This window comes from Vigna angularis, chromosome 5, assembly GCF_016808095.1.
Source record: "Vigna angularis cultivar LongXiaoDou No.4 chromosome 5, ASM1680809v1, whole genome shotgun sequence".
NCBI lineage: Eukaryota > Viridiplantae > Streptophyta > Magnoliopsida > Fabales > Fabaceae > Vigna > Vigna angularis.
The window spans coordinates 28783648-28805479 of record NC_068974.1 but is presented as its reverse complement, the minus strand read 5'-3'; the positions used below and the strand labels follow the sequence as shown (position 1 = coordinate 28805479).

Sequence of the window (21832 nt, the reverse complement as noted above, 5' to 3'; positions counted from 1 at the left end):
TTCAATTGTATAATTTTATAAACATGGTGTGCTTTTTAAAATTTTGATTTATGCTAATAGAACTAATTTTTAAAGCATGCTAATAATTCAATTTTTAACTTTTATTGAAATTTTTGTTTGTTTGCTTAATTTTAACAATTCCTTGTTTGTAAAATAGTATAAATCTTGAACATAAATGCTTGGAGACATGAGAGATATCTAATGAGTTAATCATAAATCTGCTTAGATCATTTGTCTTTTTTGAATTTCATTATCTTCTCTTAAAGTTGTTTTAGAATGCTTGTTGAAAATTCAACCTTATTTTTTAATTGAACTTCTTCTTAGTTTGCTTAATTCTAGCAATCTCTTGTTTGCTTAATTTGAGAGGTAAAAGAATATATATATCAATAGTAAATGTTTGGAGACATGAGAGATATTCAATTAATTTATTAATTAATTTGATATTATTTAAAATTTAGAATTTGGATGAATGATAATTATATGATACCAAATAAAAAAAATTTAACAATGAATGAACTATAGAATTAATCTGCCTTTAAATTGTTTTATTCTCACTCTTTTAAGCATTATCTATATCAATAAAATGTCTCATTTTACTTTATTGTTTTCTCTTATTTTTTTTTTCTCATGCAGACACTCTTAGAATCTTAATTACTAAGATTACAATTGAATTTTTTGAGAGAGTATTTACTTGCTATTGATTTCTTGTGCAATATACACTTTTGGATTTCATATTGGATGTCTTTCTCTTGCATTAGACATTTACTCCTTATTTGGATGATCTAGTCTTGTATTAAACGTCTATTTTTTAATTTGATTGTAAAAACAACAATGACCAATTAACATTATTGCAATAAAGTTTCAAGAAAGTATTTTTGAAAAATGTATTTTGCATTAGAAAGATCTTCTCAATATTCAATAAGAGAGACTATTCAAATTATATGTTAGTTATTTGTGAATTCATTCACAATTCAAGTTATATCTTTATTTTCATTTCTTTATAATTTGGATTTGAATTTTGAAAGACCTCAAAATTTTCACTTTCCTAAGTTTAATAACTAAACAAATTATTAATTTTAAAATTAAATTGTCACCACTTTATTAAAATTCAAAATAAAAAGAAAATTCACATCCTTACATCTTAAAACTTTATTAACTTAACAAGATTGTGTGTGCCCTCCTTTTTTTGGAATATATAACAATTTTTCCATCATTAATATTGTAAGACCCATGAAAAAAAAAATATTTATAATAGTAAATTTTAGCATTTTATTAGTAATAATAATTTTAATGGATAGAAAAATATATATTTTGAATATAAAATTATAGTAATTTTAGAAGGAGAGGTTAAAATTTTTGATAACTTATTTAGTATTTTGTTTTTTTTTAAGAAAATCGAATAGTAAAAAATGAATAGTGAATAGTAAAAAGTGAATAGTAAATAGTAAAAAGTGAATAGTAAATAGTAAAAAGTAAATAGTAAAAATAAATTTTCAGCATTAAGATTCCTTAGCATGGAAGAAAGTAGTAGGTAGAAATTAGGATCAGATTTGGTGAGAAAATGATTGAAATATTATTTTTAAATAATATTAAAATAATAAATAATATTAAAATATTAATGAATAGTAAATTTTTTTAACTATAAATAGCCATGGGAGGGAAGGGTATTTTGCACCAAGAAAAGAGGAATCAAGTGAGAGCTTGAGAAATAGAGAAGAAAGAGCTAGGGAGAAATTTTTAGTTGCAAGAAGAGTAGAGGTTCTGAAGGGTTTCGGGGAAATAAATTCAGATCAAGAGGAATCTGGAATAGAGGTAGGGGAGCTAACTTTTCTAAGCTTTTATATTATGATTTAGTACTGTTTTATTATTATTCATGTCTTGAAATTATGTATGAATATTGTTAATGCTTACTGTATGTTTATCTATATTGATATTCGGTGTAAATATTATATGCTGTTGTTTTGAATCTGTTAATAAGAAATTTGTTAAAAACTAGTTGAGGAACACTTTGGCTAAGGAAAGACTTGGTACTTAAGTTGTCCATTGTGACGCACCTCTCTTTCCTGGAAGTCTACTCGACAGGTTTTTAACTTAAATCTTGTGTACAGATTATGTACTGTTAAATTATCATGTAATATATCTTGTAGGAATATATTCAGTTTGTATGATTTCTGAAATGATTGAAGTTTATTTGATTTGAATTTATGCATCTGAACATGTATGAGTATTACGGGGAAATGTCGTAAGGGTATAATATGAGTCGAGGAATGTGAGTATGGTATGAGTCTCGCGGAGAGATTTTGTAATGTCATGGTATGTGTATGAGGATTATGGGTAGATTTCGTAATGGTATAATATGAGTTAAGGAATGTGAGCATTGTATGAGTTTCGTGGAGAGATTCTGTAATGACATGGTATGTGCGTATATGTTGATGTTGAGGGTCATGAAGTTGGAGGTTATCCTGATACTCTAATAATCATTCAGTCTCAAGTAGAGAATGATGAATTATGTGGTGAGAGGGGCAGGAGGTCCTGGTCTATGTGCCGGTTTAGGACATAGTGAGGGGACTAACCTTGTGAATGGTATGGAGGGCAGAATGTCCTGGTCTATGTGCCGGTTTAGGACATAGTGAGGGGACTAACCTTATGAATGGTATGGAGGGCAGAATGTCCTGGTCTATGTGCCGGTTTTGGACATAGTGAGGGGACTAAGAATGACATCACAAGTGAAAAACCTTCCGTTGTATCGCTCATCAACATATCGTTGGGATAAGTACCTATTGAATATCGTTGGGATTAGTTCCTATTGAATATCGTGGGGATAAGTGCCTATTGGGTATTGTGGAATGAGTGTTAAGTATTGTGGGATGAGTGTTTATTGGGTATTGTGGAATGAGTGTTTATTGGGTATTGTGGGATGAGTGTTTATTGGGTATTATGGAATGAATGTCTATTGAGTATTATGGTATTTATTGGGTATTGTGGGACGAGTGTCTAATAGGAATTGTGGTACGATGGTATGAGGGTGTTTGACATAATTATTATATGATGTTTGTATCGAAGTAATTATGCATGTCTTATAAATGATTTGTTGCATGTTAGCTCACCCTACTTGTTTGTGTTTTGTGTTTGGGTATGTGCGATGATCGTATAATTCGTTATACGGGAGCAGATGAAGGAATGTCGCCTCACATAGTACCAAGGAAAGGGAGGAGTAGAAGAACTATAATTAGAATCTTTTTACATGTATAGACTTATATCAACTAGGAAATTTTAAAGGGTGAGATTACGGAATGTTACCGTAAATGTAATGTTAATTATCAAGTGTGAAAATTTGGGATGTTACATTAATGTGAAAAGTTGGGATGTTACATTAATGTGAGAATTTGGGATGTTACATTAATGGTATCAGAGCAGTTCGTCCTTAGGATGACCTTTGTGTCGTGGGTCTGTCGTGGGTCTGTCGTGTCTTCTCTATGAAGAATTGAGTCTAAATGGTATACTTACCATTTTCTCCAAGTCTAGATAGTAGATTATTGTGTCTAACTACTCATGACTTTTACGAGAGATGATTTTCCTTTCTTAATTCTCAAGGTTTATGAAAGATATTAGAATTAGTTAAAGCCTTCATAGGGAGATATAATACTAGAATTTGAGTTTCAAAGGATAAGTGAAGATGTTGGTGTTTAGAAGTTATGTTTTAAGATGTTTGCAGGACAAAATCAGGAGATTAGATATCTTACGTTTCACAAAAAGGAGTTAAGTTCAAAGGCTAGAATAAGAGAAGCTTTGGATAAGCATGAATGTAGCAAGGTTTGAGAAATCAGTTTGGTTTAGTATATCAGTAATGTTAGAAGTCAGAAGAGAGGGAAGTGTTGATGAGAAACGGAGTGGCATTGTGTGAGATTGGTAACATGGATTGATGTATCAGTGATGGTTGGAATCTGAAAAAAAAAATGGTGGAAGATTTGAAGATAAAGTTTAAAATAAAAAGGGATAGGAATACTGAAGTAGATTAAGGATAAATCAAATATTAGACGAAGAAGAGTAGAAGAGAAATGGTATAAGGCATAAAGAGGATTGAGAGAAAGTTTAATAGGAGGAGAAATTTGTAAGTTAAGAGAACACGAGGTCTTTAGAGAAGAATGAAGTATTAAATGGATTCTAAGCTAAATGGATGATCAAAAAGAGATGGTTAGATTTTTCCAGTAAATGTATTAGAGATAAAATTTGAGAGTATGTGATTTTGGTATGATGAGTGGTAGAGAAAATCCAGGTACGAAAATTTTGGCTTTCAGCTTATGCAAAGTTTTGGTATTTTTATGAGAGGATTGAAGAGTCATGATTTATGGTTGAAAATCTTATTGATTTTGGAATATTAAAGTTAGTAGAGGCAGTGTAGGTTGAATTAATATTATGAACATGGCAAGACAAGGAAGAAGAAGAGTTTGGAAATAGATAAAAAGGAGAGTTGCAATACTAATGTGATTAGGGAATTTGGAATAATTAAGAAGTTGTAGGTTGTGATTGGAGCAATTTCATCAGGCATAGTTATATGGTAGTATTCAAACCTCAATGGTGATGTAAAGGATGGGTAAAGATTTATATGTCGCACCTTGATCTCTATCGAGTGATGTGTGTGAGTGAACTTGTTGATACTTACTTTTAGTTCGCATAAGATAAAAAATTTTAGATTTAGTTAACACTAGATATCCTGGGGATATGGTTTTGATCTAGGGAAGCACGTTATAATTGAGGTTGGTTGTGGTTGATTGCCTTGATAATCTCTCTAGATCATTTAACTTATGTGCCATAAGTGGTTTATTTAAATGAGTGGGTGCAGTACTGATAAGGAATCTAGTTAGTTTTAAATTCGGCCTTATTGAGATTAAAATAAGTGGTTTCAGAATTTATAACATTGTTGATTGAGTGATCTGTTGAGTCTTATCAGAGATACACAATTGTTAGGTACTGGGTTAGAGACAACGTTAAGTTTGTGGATTCATGTTAGGTTAGGATGTGGGAAGGTATTTTGAGGACAAGGTTTATATTCCTAAGATTTAGAGTTTATAAGTTAATTCTTGGAGAATGTTTTAACTTAGGCTAGTAATGGTTGCTAGGAAAATAATTACATGAAGGTTGAGATAATTTGGAGTATAATCTTGAAAGAAGTTTGATTATTCTAGTTTTGTTAAGTATTTCAGAAATGTTTATCAGGTGAAGAAAATAGTGGTTTAACATTTAGTGTGGGTTAAATAAAGGATGAGGATCAATATTTTACGGATATCTGACCAATGCAAGTGAATGATAGATATTATAGTCTAAGGGTATGATCGAAAGGATGGTTTGGTCATGTTCCAATATGTTTTTAGAAGTTTATGGTCTTCAAGAATTGTGAGTTGATTGTTGAACATTAAGTGTGGTTAAGGGTGAAGGCAATATTACCGAGAGTCAGATAAGTTCATCAAGGACGAGTGAAGGAAATGATGCATGATCTTAAGTATGGAAGGGTTTCTATGGATGTTATAAAGCATACTCAATATAGGTATTATTTTTGGACAAGTTCTTGTTAAATGGGTGTAGAAAAGAAAAACATAAAGGATGAATTGTTTAGTAATAGTGTTTTGGACTCCGTGTAATCATCAGAGTAATTATAAATTTTACGGAGAATAGAAGTAGAGGGTAAGGTGGAACAATCTAGTATAATTTTGGTAAACATAAGTGGCTTTTAGAGGTGTACGATTTCTAGGAGTAGAAATTGTGTTGAGAAAATATAATGGAAGGTTGTTACGGAAAAAGAATGATTCTTAGAGTTTTATAGGGTCATGAAAGTCTTAAATAGGGATCTATAAGGAGAATCACTTTCTGGTTATAGTAGGAATGAAAAGTTTTCTGGAATTTTGTGATTAATAGTTTATGAGTAATGAGTTCTTTTAAAACATTAATGGATTATTTTGAGACTAGTGGGGTATGTTTAATGGTGGTTTTGACGAGGCTAGAAGTGACAAGTAAGAGTGTTTTGAAGGTTTATGATTTTAAATTTTTTGTGAGTACATTTCAATTTGAGATGCTAGAAATTTTATGCACAAAATAAGTAGAGTAAATGAGTTTACAAGGAAACTAGAAGATAAGGTGAAATAATCATAACTTTATTTTTATGTCGAATTTTCGAATTTTTGAGGACGAAAATTTTTGTTGTTGGGGAGAATGTAAGACCCATGAAAAAAAAAATATTTATAATAGTAAATTTTAGCATTTTATTAGTAATAATAATTTTAATGGATAGAAAAATATATATTTTGAATATAAAATTATAGTAATTTTAGAAGGAGAGGTTAAAATTTTTGATAACTTATTTAGTATTTTGTTTTTTTTTTTAAGAAAATCGAATAGTAAAAAATGAATAGTGAATAGTAAAAAGTGAATAGTAAATAGTAAAAAGTGAATAGTAAATAGGAAAAAGTAAATAGTAAAAATAAATTTTCAGCATTAAGATTCCTTAGCATGGAAGAAAGTAGTAGGTAGAAATTAGGATCAGATTTGGTGAGAAAATGATTGAAATATTATTTTTAAATAATATTAAAATAATAAATAATATTAAAATATTAATGAATAGTAAATTTTTTCACTACAAGAAAAATTGAAATTATCTACCCATATTTATATACGGATTCTAATCCGTATGTAATATAAATATTATATACGGATTTTATATACTGATATAAAAAATAAATTATATATAGATTTTATCTATCTATAATTCGTATCTAATATCCAAAGTAAGGCGCGTTGTGCGTTGTGGCGGGAAAAATTTCTAAGGACTGAAGTTTATGTAATGGGCTCAATTAAAAGTGAATCTTTCCTACCAAAACTACGTACGGATCTGGAAAAGGTTTTATTAAAAAACAATAATATGGTATTTGTATTAAGAAACCCTCTTGCCCCAGGTCTTAGTTTCCTCTGCTCTCTCAACGAAGAACCCTCTTTATAGAAGACGCTCCTTGGACTTCTCGAAGCTTCCTCTACGAGTTAATAGTGAGACCATGACCAGATTCAATGAAGGGCCTTAGCAAGAGAACTTGAAAGAGGAGAAACGCGCCTGGAAAACCCTAGGTTCACGATGATACTCCAGGAGCGGAAAGGATTCGAAGCGGAGTGAAAAATAGGAAGATTGTTCAGTGAGAAATGCGATTTAGGTCGCGTGTTCGGTAGAAAAGGACGATTCAACGACTGAATCGGTAAAACAGTGCCAAGATTGTTGGACTCGTGAAAGCTTAAACCGTAGTCGCTGTGTGACCGAGCTATTGTTCCATAACCACCATTGCATCTTCTCATCTCCTACGAGGGTTTCCAAGGTTAGTGCATTCATATTAGGTTTAGTTAATTACTTTGTTAAATATGGTTTGGATTGGGCATGTTTTTGGAAAAGGGTTGTTTGAGACCTATAAGTATAAAGAATAAAGCCACACATAATGGGGTTATGAAACTGATGTTCCTTTTGATGCCATACTTTAAGTATAATCTTTTCCCAGTGATGGAAAAGTGATTGTTGTGGATTTGATTGTTCCTGCTTTGCCTAATAGTACTGTTATTGCGAGGACTGCTTTCCAAACTGACCTCTTGATGATGGCTCAAACCGCACGAGGGAAAGAGAGAACCCAAATGAGTTCATGGAATTGGCATTATCTTCTGGATTCAGTGGCATCAGATTCGTCTGCTTTGTCTCTGGCTTCTAGATTATGGAGTTTTTCAAGTAGAAACCATCTTTTACTTACTGTGTCTTAAATTGTTTCTTATATTATTCTGTCTTGTTGCAATTTATAAATAATGTCATCTGAATAAACTTAAATTTAGGGTATATTTGCAATTACATTTAAGTTTTTGTTTTCTGATTTTGTGTTGCCGGTTTTGGTTTTTTTGTTGCATATTTTCTGTTTCTATTTGGTAAGTGTTCACGGCTATATAATAGCCATTACAATTCAATGAACACACGGTTATAATTCAGATCATTATTTCACGTGTCATTTTTTAACAAATTAGTACCAGAGCTATTGTGTTTGAGTTTCTAAGTGAGAAAAAGAGAGAAGAATTGCTCGAGTGTTTGATGAAGAGAGAGTGAGTGATACAGCTGTCGCGGCCGATCAAATTTTATGTGCAATTAAAATGCAATACAGTGCTAGGAAGTGACTCCTAGGTCGTCTCACAAGGACCAAATGTGGTTCAGTCTCAGGTCAACACGTAAGGGGGGGGTTTGTGAAAGTTTGAGTTGCGAATGAAATTAAAACACGACTGAATTAAAACGCGTTAAAATAAAATTCAAGACAGTAAAATGAAATTAAAATAATAAAAACGAAATTGGTACAGTGAAAACGAAATTACAGCAACATGAAACAATAAAAACAAATCTGGAACAGAAAAAAGAAAATACAAAAAAAACGAAAATACAGAAAACGAAAATACAGTAAACAGTAAAAACAGAAAACAACAAAATTCAAATATGGAAACAGAATTAAAATGACAGCAACAAAATACAATAAACAAAAATACAGAAAATCATTTCAACATATGATGTAAAATATTTTAAAGCAAAAGAAATGAAAGACAGTAAAACTTCTCTACTATTAGCTGTGACCAATTCACCTACTGAAAGAAATTAAAAATTGCTAATGCTTTAAAGAAGGAAACCACTCTTGGCCGTGACATCATTATTGGCAAAGCAAAGTCAAAACAATTTGTATTCTTCTTCATTCCATCAACTTCCAACTTCTACAATATTTTAATCACACATGGTCCACTTTTTGCAAAAGCTTGAAAACTATTCAAGAAAATGGCTATCTACGTGACTAATTCTTCCACCTTGTGATTTCCATTCCAAAAGAAACAAAAAAATGCATAAGAGGCCGTGGGCCACTCCTTCATTCACTTTAGTCTTCATCAAAAATGAAAAATGCATCCAAAACTTTTGTCTCCTTCTTCACACATGAAATAATTCTCCACGGCTCCACCACCTTGTTTTCTACCTAAACTTGCTGACTTGTTGCAGCTGCATTCTCCACTCATAAACAAATCAATTTGTCTCCTTACTAAATAAATGAAAGATGAGTTGCTGTTACAAACTAACACACGCCCCTTTCAATCTGCTGCTGGACCGTGCTTCTCTTCCAACCATTCACTCCTTTCTTCTATGTTCAACCACCATTCTATTCTTACCAAAACTATCTTCTCCTCTTCGCAAGAACTCCTTCTCCTCCTCTCTACTTATGCTTACTTCCAACAAACAAAACCAGCAAAAACAAATCAACACCTTCAAGGTTTCACACGGATCTCTTCTCCTCTACACCGAGAGCTTCTTCTCAAATTTGACAATTTTTTTTTTGGTTCATTTCTTTTAAGTAATACCATCCTACTCTTCTCTATCATCTAAGGAACTAAAATAAGTGAAACCTTGCTTCTGTAAATGAAAGAAACCGAGAACTCCTCTCCAAACAAACAACTTTTTTTTTTTTTTTTTTCTACTGATTAGGTGACGGCAGTGTACTACTCTACTGCTAAAGCAAAATAAATGAACTTGATCTAAGGTTCCACACACACAAGACCGTGTACCCTTTTTCCACAATTACAGAATGCTAGAAGAGATTGTATAAATGTGCAGAAAACCAAATAAGATAGATGCAATCATGATTCAACAAGAGGAATAAACAACATCCAATTCATTCATCATCAGAAATATTGTACAGTTCTCTTGAAGTAGAATACTCAAAGTAAAAGGAACAAACAAGTGGTAGCTGCTGCCTCTTAGCCGTGTGCTTCCTTCCCAAACGTAACATCAGTTTGCTTCCTTCTTCCAGCTCTCTGAATGTGGTAATTTTCTACTTAGGATCATCTCTAAATTTTCTTCTGTCAAGCCTCTCATCCCTGCACCATTTCTTCCTTCATTCTCCAGCCATGTTGTATGCACTCTTACGTTTTTCTCTCATAGAAGAAGAAGATGAAAAGATGGAACACTCAGAACTGTTGAGAGCCAAAAATTCTGAGAGGAGAGACTTTTTTCCTTCTGGCCGTGTGTTGTCTCCATATTGTCCTCTGCATCCTCTCCCAAGAAAAACATTCTCTCCTCCTCCCTAGAATCCATGGACCGAGAGACTTCAGCAAGCATGCAACCCCCCTTCCAATCAACAAGTGGCAGCTGGACTTCCAAATTTTTCTTGGACCAAACCAATGCTCCTTGTGTTTGCTGCTGGCCGTGTGATGTTGTGCTTCTCCAAATTCTGAATTTGCTCTCTCTTCCTAAACGTTCCAGCCAAGAGTAAGTGTGCCCCTTTTTTTCCTTTTGTTGACTTGCCAATGTTGCAAACCGTGTGGAATGTGGCCAGCTGAAAACTCCTTAATTTTGTTGAGCTTTGCCAAGTCATCCTTTCAACAAAAAAACCATGAGAAGCTCTTGTAATGGTGGCCCCCATTTTTCTACTTTGTTGTCTCCCATTTAGTGTGAAATTGCCGAGAATGTTTCATTCATGTGGCATGCCAATTTCCATCAAAAACCGTGGGTTGCCTTCCAATGTGGTCCCCTCCATTATTCTTCATCATTTGGCAAAATGAATAGGCTTTTAGTATGAGTTGGCCGTGTGAATTCTGGTTGCAGCAATGACACTACAAAAACACTTCATTACAAAATATAAACTAAAGTAAAGCTTTGCAAAATGGAATTCCCAATGGGCTCTACGTGTGGTGTATGTTGCCAAGCCAATTTTGCTTCTACAAATTTGAGAAAAAATATTTCATCAGAGATCAACATACAGATTAAATCACTGCAATACAGTTTCTTCCAAACACAGTGTGTGAATATTTTTCCCAAATGTCCCAATTTATATTTCCAAAATTCTCCCTGCAATTACTAATGCAAATAATTAGCTCAGATAATTCAAATTAATTAAAATAAGAATTTCCGATCGAATTAAGCACAATTAGCAAATACGGAAAAATATCGGACATTTAAACACGGTTCCCTGATTAATTTTAGAACAATAAGCTAAGTGAAGTGAACAAAATATTGACTCATCAGTGAGAAACTTGTAAATCCATGTTGAAATCGACAAAAAAAGCCAACCACAATAACTAGAGTATGCAGATAAAGACTCTTTTTGGATTCCAAGAAAACAAGTTGTATGTAGTTGAGAATGGTATCAAGAGGTTATCTCAGTTTCGAAGCTTGTTTCTCCAAACATGTTTCTCATTCAGAAGTAAATTTTTTTTTACTAATGATGGTTATTTTGTCCAGGATTCGAGATTGGAGGCAGCGGGAGGGGATAAGTTGAGAGTGAGATGTTCAAAATTAAAGCTAGAAGTGTTTTCATTTCAAATTTACATAATTTATTCACTTTTTTTTTCTACTGTCATTGTTATCCTTGTGTTTTGACTAACAATATTTTTTTCTTTGGTTAATAGTATGACTTATTGTTTACAATAAGTTGAGTCTTATATTTTTATCATAATATCTATAGGTTGTTTACCTTTTTCAGCCTTACTTGATATATGTGGCTTATTTTCTTTAGTCCATTTCAAGTATAAGTGTATCTAACTGCCTATCTACTACTATCCATTAGGTGTTTCAGGGGAATATTTGAACTTCTACAAACAGATCAAAGTTTCATGTAAGTTTTGATAATGAAGCTTTAAATGTAATTTTGAAGCCTTTTTCTTTAATAAAATTGAAAGAATGCTATTGGATTGCTATACTGTAGGTTAGCACTACAACCTGTACCAATCATATGTTGCATTCTTGATAAAAGGAAAAGAAAAAAATACAAAAGTGGGGGCACTAATTATGAAACCTTGATTGAGAACTTGACAGTGGACGATTTTGAACTTTTGTTGAAAAGAGTACTCAAGTAATGATTATGTCACTTGAGACAACTTCTCTTTGTTTGTTAGACTAAGGCTTTGATATGAACCGAGGAAGAACGGGAGATTGAAGAGGGCGATTATTGTTACTTTTGGGATTGAATTAGACAAGTATTTTAGGAAGATTAGGATCCCTGCATAATCCATAGAGTATGATATTTTCTTTGATTTGTCTTAATAGTTCTTTTTTGGTTATGTGGAAAATAATGTTTGACATTTTATTCCTTGTACAATTAGTTGAACAGAAAATGAACATTCAGTTGGTTTCAAGCAGGAGCACCATCTTATGCAGTAGAGCTGGGAAGGCTATATAGGAAAGTTTCAACAAAATTATGTGTTAGACACCATATACCTCAACCCGGTTTTGTAAGACAATATTCTCTTGTAAGTTGTGAAAAATTTCAAGAATAAAGCTTTTGAAGATTACTTTAAATTTAATTTATGCCTTTTCTGGTTGCTTTTAAATATTGCAAGTGCATGAATCATCTGATATTTGGATTTGCTCTGTTTGCATTAATGGTCCTGTTAAGTTTTTTTTTATAACCACTTATTAGTTATGAACCTGTTTGGAACAATGCAAATATGTTTATGTAATTTATTGTTTAGTTTAGAAACATCTTACTCACATGCAACTTCTAATCTTGCTACCAAATCCATGATTTGACCACACAATTTATAATCCTACTACATTTTTTTTCTTCTAAATCAGGTTTAGTATAGTCTGTTTGTAATAAGTTGGAGCTTGCATACTTCGAATTGGGAATTCGAGAGCTCTATCTATATTCTTGGTTTATATATATATATATATATATATATATATATATATATATATATATATATATATTCTAATTGCATTCTCCATTAATAACTACAATGTTATTATTGTTGGATGAAACTCCAATTCTCTGATCCTTTTTAACATAGAAAATGGCATTAAATAGATATGTTGTACTAAATCAAAAATTGCCTTACATACTGTCAAAAATTGCCTTACTCAATTAGTCACCAAAAAACAGATTTGATGAAATGAATTCTAAATAGATCAAAACAGTGCAAAAGTTGATCAGATGGGGAAAAAGGATTTTTGTCCACCCGTAGACTTAACACATAATAAATCTATATTTTATTTGATTATCTTGGATCTTAAATTCTTTGTCTGTGATCATTGTAACATCATTACTGTGAGAAAAGGGTCAAAACGAAATAAGTGAAGTTTTTTAACAAGCTTTTTGACCACATCCTCCAAAGATGACTCACGGATTTAGCTTCTTTTTTTTTACTGCACCTTTATTAGTTTGCCTAGTTATCAAGTTTTTTCTGACTAGCTCTTAATTAATTATCTGTGTGATTTTTCTATGTTTTCTTTAGTTTGATCTTAGAAACATTTTTTTAAAATTCCCATTGCCTTATCATCTTCCTAGGATTTCTAATTAAAGTTCCATGTTGATGTATTGATATACTGCAAATTTTATGAAGTGTAAGTATCCTTTTTCAAATTAGTTTTAGTTTAATTTCAATTGGAGGCATGTGTTTCATTGTAAATCTCAATATAAATTCTTTTATTATTTTGGAAAATTTTAATTGAAGTATGTCTTGTTTTATTTCTTCTAGCTTCATTGGACGCCTTGTACCCCATTCAGAATGTGCTGCCATCTTTTGTGGGTTATAGGTCTACAATCATTATGTCTCAATTTTAAAATTTAGCTAGAGAAAAGTAACTGTGGAGTGTTGTTTCCTGATTTCTCGGCCTTAAAAAATATCAAAATTTTTCTTAACCAAGCAACCATTTCATTCTGGTTTTGTCTCTGGTATGAGCCCACAGGATTTGATTGAAATACAGAATAAAGATTATTTTTGACATAGGCCCCACCAATAGTTCCAAATAAATACAAAATTATGAAATGTTGGGTTAAAGCTTCTTCAATTATCAAAGATTGAAAGACATTATTTTGTGTGAATGATAGCAGGGTTTAGTGTATATATTTGAACTGTATTAGTTAGACTAGGGATTCCCACCAAACCGATGAGCTACGTTGATCTGGGTTGGAGTAATTGATGACTAATTTATGTAAGTATTGTGCCTTGATATTGCTATGTATACATCCTCAAGAGTTCTGCATAAACTGTTGTTGTTTCAGAATAAAAATCTGCTGAAAAACTGTTTTGATTCAAATGCTGTAGAAAATTATTTGCTGTTTTGATAAAAATGTTACAGGAAATTATTTGATGTTTGGATATAAAAATGCTACAGAAAATTGTTTGTTGTGTTGATTCAAATGCTACATAAATATTTTATTGTATTCGTTGGTTAAAATCTTGTTTAATATATATTTGTATAGTGTGGATGCAGGGCATATATATTTATTGTATGGGATGTTAGTCATGATTGATATATTGTTATATATATTACATTTATTACGTTATATATTATATAGCAAGCTAAGATAAGTTTTCGAAACCTATGTCTTATTTTTGATAAATGTTGAAAGTTTTCAATGAATTATATCTTTTATTAAATAGTTGTAAATGTTTATCTATATTAGATGATTTTTGGCAATTTGTTAGTTATGTTGACTTTTATCAGCTATTGAAACTCAACTATTAAATGCAGATGCAGAATCATCTATTTTTTTTTATAAAATCATAAATTATATACGGATTTTTCCGTATATAATTATATACAGATTTTTCCGTATATAATTATATACAGATTTTATATACAAATTTTCTGTATATAATTATATACAGATTTTATATACGGATTTTCCATATATAATTATATACGAATTTTATATACGAATTTTCCGTATATAATTATATACGGATTTTATATACGGATTTTCCGTATGTAAATTATATACGGATTTTTCCGTATGTAAATTATATACGGATATATCCGTATATAATTTAGCTACGCTTCTTTTATATACGGATTTTTGTCCGTATATAATTCGTATGTAATATCATTTTATATCCAGATTTTGGAGGTTATATATGGATTTTGACCGTATGTAACTGTGATTTTTCTTGTAGTGTTTTAACTATAAATAGCCATGGGAGGGAAGGGTATTTTGCACCAAGAAAAGAGGAATCAAGTGAGAGCTTGAGAAATAGAGAAGAAAGAGCTAGGGAGAAATTTTTAGTTGCAAGAAGAGTAGAGGTTCTGAAGGGTTTCGGGGAAATAAATTCAGATCAAGAGGAATCTGGAATAGAGGTAGGGGAGCTAACTTTTCTAAGCTTTTATATTATGATTTAGTACTGTTTTATTATTATTCATGTCTTGAAATTATGTATGAATATTGTTAATGCTTACTGTATGTTTATCTATATTGATATTCGGTGTAAATATTATATGCTGTTGTTTTGAATCTGTTAATAAGAAATTTGTTAAAAACTAGTTGAGGAACACTTTGGCTAAGGAAAGACTTGGTACTTAAGTTGTCCATTGTGACGCACCTCTCTTTCCTGGAAGTCTACTCGACAGGTTTTTAACTTAAATCTTGTGTACAGATTATGTACTGTTAAATTATCATGTAATATATCTTGTAGGAATATATTCAGTTTGTATGATTTCTGAAATGATTGAAGTTTATTTGATTTGAATTTATGCATCTGAACATGTATGAGTATTACGGGGAAATGTCGTAAGGGTATAATATGAGTCGAGGAATGTGAGTATGGTATGAGTCTCGCGGAGAGATTCTGTAATGTCATGGTATGTGTATGAGGATTATGGGTAGATTTCGTAATGGTATAATATGAGTTAAGGAATGTGAGCATTGTATGAGTTTCGTGGAGAGATTCTGTAATGACATGGTATGTGCGTATATGTTGATGTTGAGGGTCATGAAGTTGGAGGTTATCCTGATACTCTAATAATCATTCAGTCTCAAGTAGAGAATGATGAATTATGTGGTGAGAGGGGCAGGAGGTCCTGGTCTATGTGCCGGTTTAGGACATAGTGAGGGGACTAACCTTGTGAATGGTATGGAGGGCAGAATGTCCTGGTCTATGTGCCGGTTTAGGACATAGTGAGGGGACTAACCTTATGAATGGTATGGAGGGCAGAATGTCCTGGTCTATGTGCCGGTTTTGGACATAGTGAGGGGACTAAGAATGACATCACAAGTGAAAAACCTTCCGTTGTATCGCTCATCAACATATCGTTGGGATAAGTACCTATTGAATATCGTTGGGATAAGTGCCTATTGAATATCGTGGGGATAAGTGCCTATTGGGTATTGTGGAATGAGTGTTAAGTATTGTGGGATGAGTGTTTATTGGGTATTGTGGAATGAGTGTTTATTGGGTATTGTGGGATGAGTGTTTATTGGGTATTATGGAATGAATGTCTATTGAGTATTATGGTATTTATTGGGTATTGTGGGACGAGTGTCTAATAGGAATTGTGGTACGATGGTATGAGGGTGTTTGACATAATTATTATATGATGTTTGTATCGAAGTAATTATGCATGTCTTATAAATGATTTGTTGCATGTTAGCTCACCCTACTTGTTTGTGTTTTGTGTTTGGGTATGTGCGATGATCGTATAATTCGTTATACGGGAGCAGATGAAGGAATGTCGCCTCACATAGTACCAAGGAAAGGGAGGAGTAGAAGAACTATAATTAGAATCTTTTTACATGTATAGACTTATATCAACTAGGAAATTTTAAAGGGTGAGATTACGGAATGTTACCGTAAATGTAATGTTAATTATCAAGTGTGAAAATTTGGGATGTTACATTAATGTGAAAAGTTGAGATGTTACATTAATGTGAGAATTTGGGATGTTACAAATATAAGATAGTGTCTTTCCCAATTAGGTCTTCTACAATTATTGTAATGTCAATCAAACTTTACCTATCTTTATTAGTTAGACCAAATAGCTCAAATTTGTCAATTTTATTATCATAGTTGGTCACATTACTACCATCCACTTGGGCTACACTATAACACAAATTGGATAAAAGTGAAAGAATCATATAAAATATTTCACAGACAAATAAAATTTCACAACCAAAACATACATCTATAAATTTTGCAAATATTAAAGAAACAAAGTTCATAAAGTTAAAATTATTTTTAAAATATTATAAAAAGAAAACTTATATTCATGTTTAAAAATGTTTCAAATGTCTCTTTACTAATCTCCTTTCTTATACACTGATAATTATTATATTGAATGAAATTATAAAAGAAAAATATTAAACTAATAATAACTCAAATTTATTCATAAATTTTTCTTTTTTTAACTTCAATCGATGGTGTAAATAAAATTTAAAATAATAACATTAAATTATTATATTATAGTAAATTAAAGATCTTTATGTAATTACAATAATAAAATTACACTTAAGAAAAAGAATTAGAAAATATATTAAAAAATAATATTTTAATTAATAAAAATAAATAATAAATAAAAATATTAAAAGCAGTAAAAAAGATATTACTATTTGATAACTCATTACATAAAATCGTACAAAGAAAAAAATATATAATTATGGATATGATAATATAAAAAATACCTTGAAGATTTGATAAAGTTTTTCAAATATTAGAATAATGGAACCGTCAAGGAATAATAAAAGTTGTTTTAACAAAACAAAAGTTTTTCAAGTAAAACAAAATGATCAAAAGACAATAAAAGAAGATAAATTTTTATATTACCCAATAAAAATGAATGACTTGCATGAAAACTTTAGAGTAAAAATAAAAAGATAAATAATAAATAAAAATATTAAGGAGTAAAGATAATCAAACGAAAGACTTGAAATGTATTTTATTCACCCTTAAAATATATATATATATATATATATATATATATATATATATATATATATATATATATATATATATATATATATATATATATATATATATTAATTAGGTTACTTAATAAATTATGGGAACTTTACTAATGTAACGGAGACTGGACCTATATATACATACTCATCCTCGTTCCCATGCTAAATTAAAAAAATATGGATATTATCTATCATACTTGTATACAGTCAAGGTAGGGATTCTTCATCTAAGACTGGTACAGGTTCATTTGTTATTTTTACTCATTAGCCTTTTTTAGACAAATCTAGTATGTTTTTTAATGAAGCAATAAATGTCTCATATCTCTTTAGTACTATTACTAAATTTTTTTCAACGGGTATGAAATTTGGAAACTCTTTTTTCTTAATGGTATGATACTCTCTCATCTTTTGCAACTCAAACTCTCTTATCAAGTATAAAATTTCCATATCTCGAATCTTCTCATTTTTTTTCCCTTTTTAAATAATTCTAAATTTTTTGAGTGACTATAGGGTCATGATCCTAGTGAGGATCATTTGTGAAACACCTACACACAAATATGACTTTGTATTTACCTTCTTTTATCTTTTTGTTTTCTTTTTGAATGTTTATTTGGGTCATGGTTAGATTTTCACTTAAGGGATCAATGGTGCCATCCTTTTCCTTGACTTCTTATAAGTTTAACCATTCTATAAAAGTTTGTATTCTTACAACCTACATATCATAACTTTTACCAACAAAAGTGGAATAGCAACTTGTAAGAAATTTTCTTCTATTCTATTTTACAAGTCTTGTAAAAATGATGACTCTTGATATCATTGTTGAAATTTTTAAGAATTTTAAAAATATAAGAAATATATTATATGGAGGAGATTGTCGTTTATATATATATATATATATATATATATATATATATATAATACACAGTTAATTACCGCATATATTTGTCTTATAATATTAAGAGACGTCACCTTCTTAATGATTAAGTCAAAAGTATAAATACATTACCACATATGATTCATTAATTAGTGATATAATTATATGATAAAATATTACACAAACAAACATAACAATGTTACATTTTAACATTTACAATATATATTCCCATCATTTTTTTCTCATAACAGTAGGTTTTGATTCTTAAATTGCCGTTAAAGATTGTTTTTCCTAAACTTGTAAGGACAATGTCTTCCTCTTACCTAATATTTTTAAAACAAGAAACAAAATTTCCTTTGTAATGATGAAGCAGAGTCATGGCAGATTGGCTATTAGCCAAGCCCAGTATCAGATGTGGCCCTTGCAAAAAGATTCCCTGACTTCATTGTCAATATACTAACCAGGAGATAGTAGGTCCAAGGTTTCAAACAGTGAAAAGAAAAACGTAGCAGACACATTCATAAAATAAATTTAAACTATGAGTGAATATAAACTTTTTCTTACAAGTGAGATTTGTAATTAAGTGAGATTTGTAGATTGATTTAAATTTAAAACCTACAGTTAAGATATATTATAATCATCTTAAATTTATTTTAAATTTATCAATTCAAAATTTGGTATTTGTTAAATAATATTATAGGAATAACTAACAGACCATTTATAACACACTCCATATTTATATGTCTTTAAGATATTTTAGTTTTTGTTCTTCTCTAACGTTAATTGTAATTATATATGTGTCATGTTTATGAAGTACTCCTCATAATTCAAGCAGTCATTAAATGGTACAAAGTTAAAATAAAATAGTTGAATATAACTTTTTGGCTAAAAATCTTGCCAACATAGTTATATATATAGAAGAGAAAAAGAAAGTTTTGATAGAAAGAACTGTTGGATTATTCCATGGCAGATAATTGGTAGAGGTTGAAATAATTAGCAGTTGATAATGAATTTCATATGCAGAAGAAAAGAGATAAATAAAGATGCCTTTGTGCAAGAGGGCCACATGGGAGGACCAGGATGTTTTTACGTGTTGTCATTCTTAATGACACCACCAACTTGTAATGCTCTAACATCATAGCTTATCATGCCATTTTCAAATTGTTTCTAATCCCTTCTTCTATCCATCTATTCTTTTCAAGCACAGTTTGATTCGATCAAATCGAGGATAAGAAAAAGAAGAAGAATGAGATGTGAATTTGTTAAAAGCATATATCCAATGCTTTTTCTATTTTCCCCATATTTCTTCATCTTTTGTGGTTTACATTTCAAGCCAAGTCCATTATCAGACACTGATTTTTGGTTTTGTTCTTATCTAAAATTTGCTTTTCGCTAAAAGCCTCCAAACCATAAAACAAACAACCTTTTCCATGTTACTGTTCTGTTAATGGAAAACAAACAAAAAAACAATGGATGCAACTTTGCTTTGCTGGTGCAATAGTATAATCATTTTCTGGACAGTTACAGATCAATTTTAGTAGTGCACAATAAAACAAATAAAACAGAGATTCTCAAGCAATAATTGTTTTTTTATCAAAATACTTTCTCACTCAGTTTCATAATCACAATTTAAGGTACTATTTTTATGTAATCAATGAACCAACCTATAAAAGATGGTTATGGCTATTTATTTTCTCAAATTGACATTAATTAATGAATTTTATTAACATTTTTAGATTGAAATAGAGTATTTAACTAATTGGGAAATGAAAAGGTGGGATGGCAAATCTTGTGTGAAATCTAAAAAAGAAGTGCAAATGATTGCATAGAGAGTAGAATCAAACCAACTGTAAAGAAGTTGGACCTCAAAGGCATATATCAAATTCACAAAACTCACATCACTCAAATCCGAGTTCTTCAAGAAGTGATTAGAGAATGAAATGAGAAATAGGAAAACATCTTCTTTTGTAAAGAGTTTAGCTAAATCATGGAAAGTGAGATGCTATGCTATAACCCAAAATTCGGATATTCAGATATAGCAGATTAGATAGCATTTAGTAAATTCCATATTCTCATGCTTTAATTGCCTTTCCATACCAATTATTATATCTAGTAAAGAATCTTACATTTTTAATATAGTTATTTGTTCCATATCCATTTATCTGTTGCAATACGTCCAATAGTGTCATAATTTTAACTTTTAAAACATCTCAAAAGTATTTTTAATCTCAAGTTTTGAATGATATAAAAATATTAAGTATATCGAACATCATTAAAAGTATTGATTAAATAAAATGCAATACAAATATCATGTGATCATATATGAATAGATATATAGGTTTTTTTTTTTAATTTTAAATGCATTTATGTAGAAGTTATTTGTTTTAAAAAATGTTATGTAAAATGTAATTCAAATTTTGAATTATTACTTTTATGAAATTATTTCAAGTTTGCCTTTTATAAAATTACACACTCAACTGTGTGTAAATTGAATGACATCATCTGTGTTCCTCGTATTTTCTTTGAAGAAAACAAAATGTATGAGAAATACTTATTTTATATCATTAATATCTGAAAAAATATATTTCAATTATTTATATTCTAAAAATATTATAGTTTATTTAAAAGTAAAATAATTTATGTTAACACAAATTAAAAAAAAAACTTTTATATAAAAAATTGTTAAAATACTATTTTTTTTAAATATTAAAAACTACTTTTGTTATTCTAATTTATACATACATTATATGGAAATTTGCTGTATAAAGATTTTAAAAAGATTAAAAAATGGTAAGGTAAAATTAACTTATATATATATATATATATATATATATATTTAAAAATATAATTTATAGAAACTATTTAAGAAAATTTCTATATACTAAGTTATTTAAAAATTAAATTAAATTTTTGAAATGAATCTTATTTTTTTATTTTTCTATTTTAAAATTTGTAAGAAGTTTGCTGTTATTCCATATTAAACATGACAACAACTTTAAAAAAATCAAACTTTAAGTCATTAGTTATGGAAACTACCTATTTCTGTTAAACTCGACCTGATTGATTGTAATAGCATTTTATTCTAATTAAATTCCAAGGACTTTTATAATTATAAAAAATTTCTCAATTTCCCTTTTATTCTAATTAAATTCCAAGGACTTTTATAATTATAAAAAATTTCTCAATTTCCCTATGCTGCCAAATTACCTCAATCATAAAGTACTAAAAACCACCGTTTTGGACAAAA

At 30.1% G+C, this 21832-nt stretch overlaps 1 long non-coding RNA gene across 2 annotated transcripts; it reads left to right on the top strand.

The window, feature by feature from the left end:
• The first annotated feature begins 6941 nt into the window (after nt 1-6941).
• On the top strand, nt 6942-12334 carry LOC108340131 (uncharacterized). Of its 2 annotated transcripts, XR_008248952.1 has the most exons (3): nt 6942-7355; nt 11279-11317; nt 11604-12334. It is a non-coding gene; the product is annotated as an uncharacterized LOC108340131 (long non-coding RNA). The 2 variants fall into 2 exon arrangements; XR_008248951.1 differs by lacking the exon at nt 11279-11317.
• The last annotated feature ends 9498 nt before the right edge of the window (nt 12335-21832 follow it).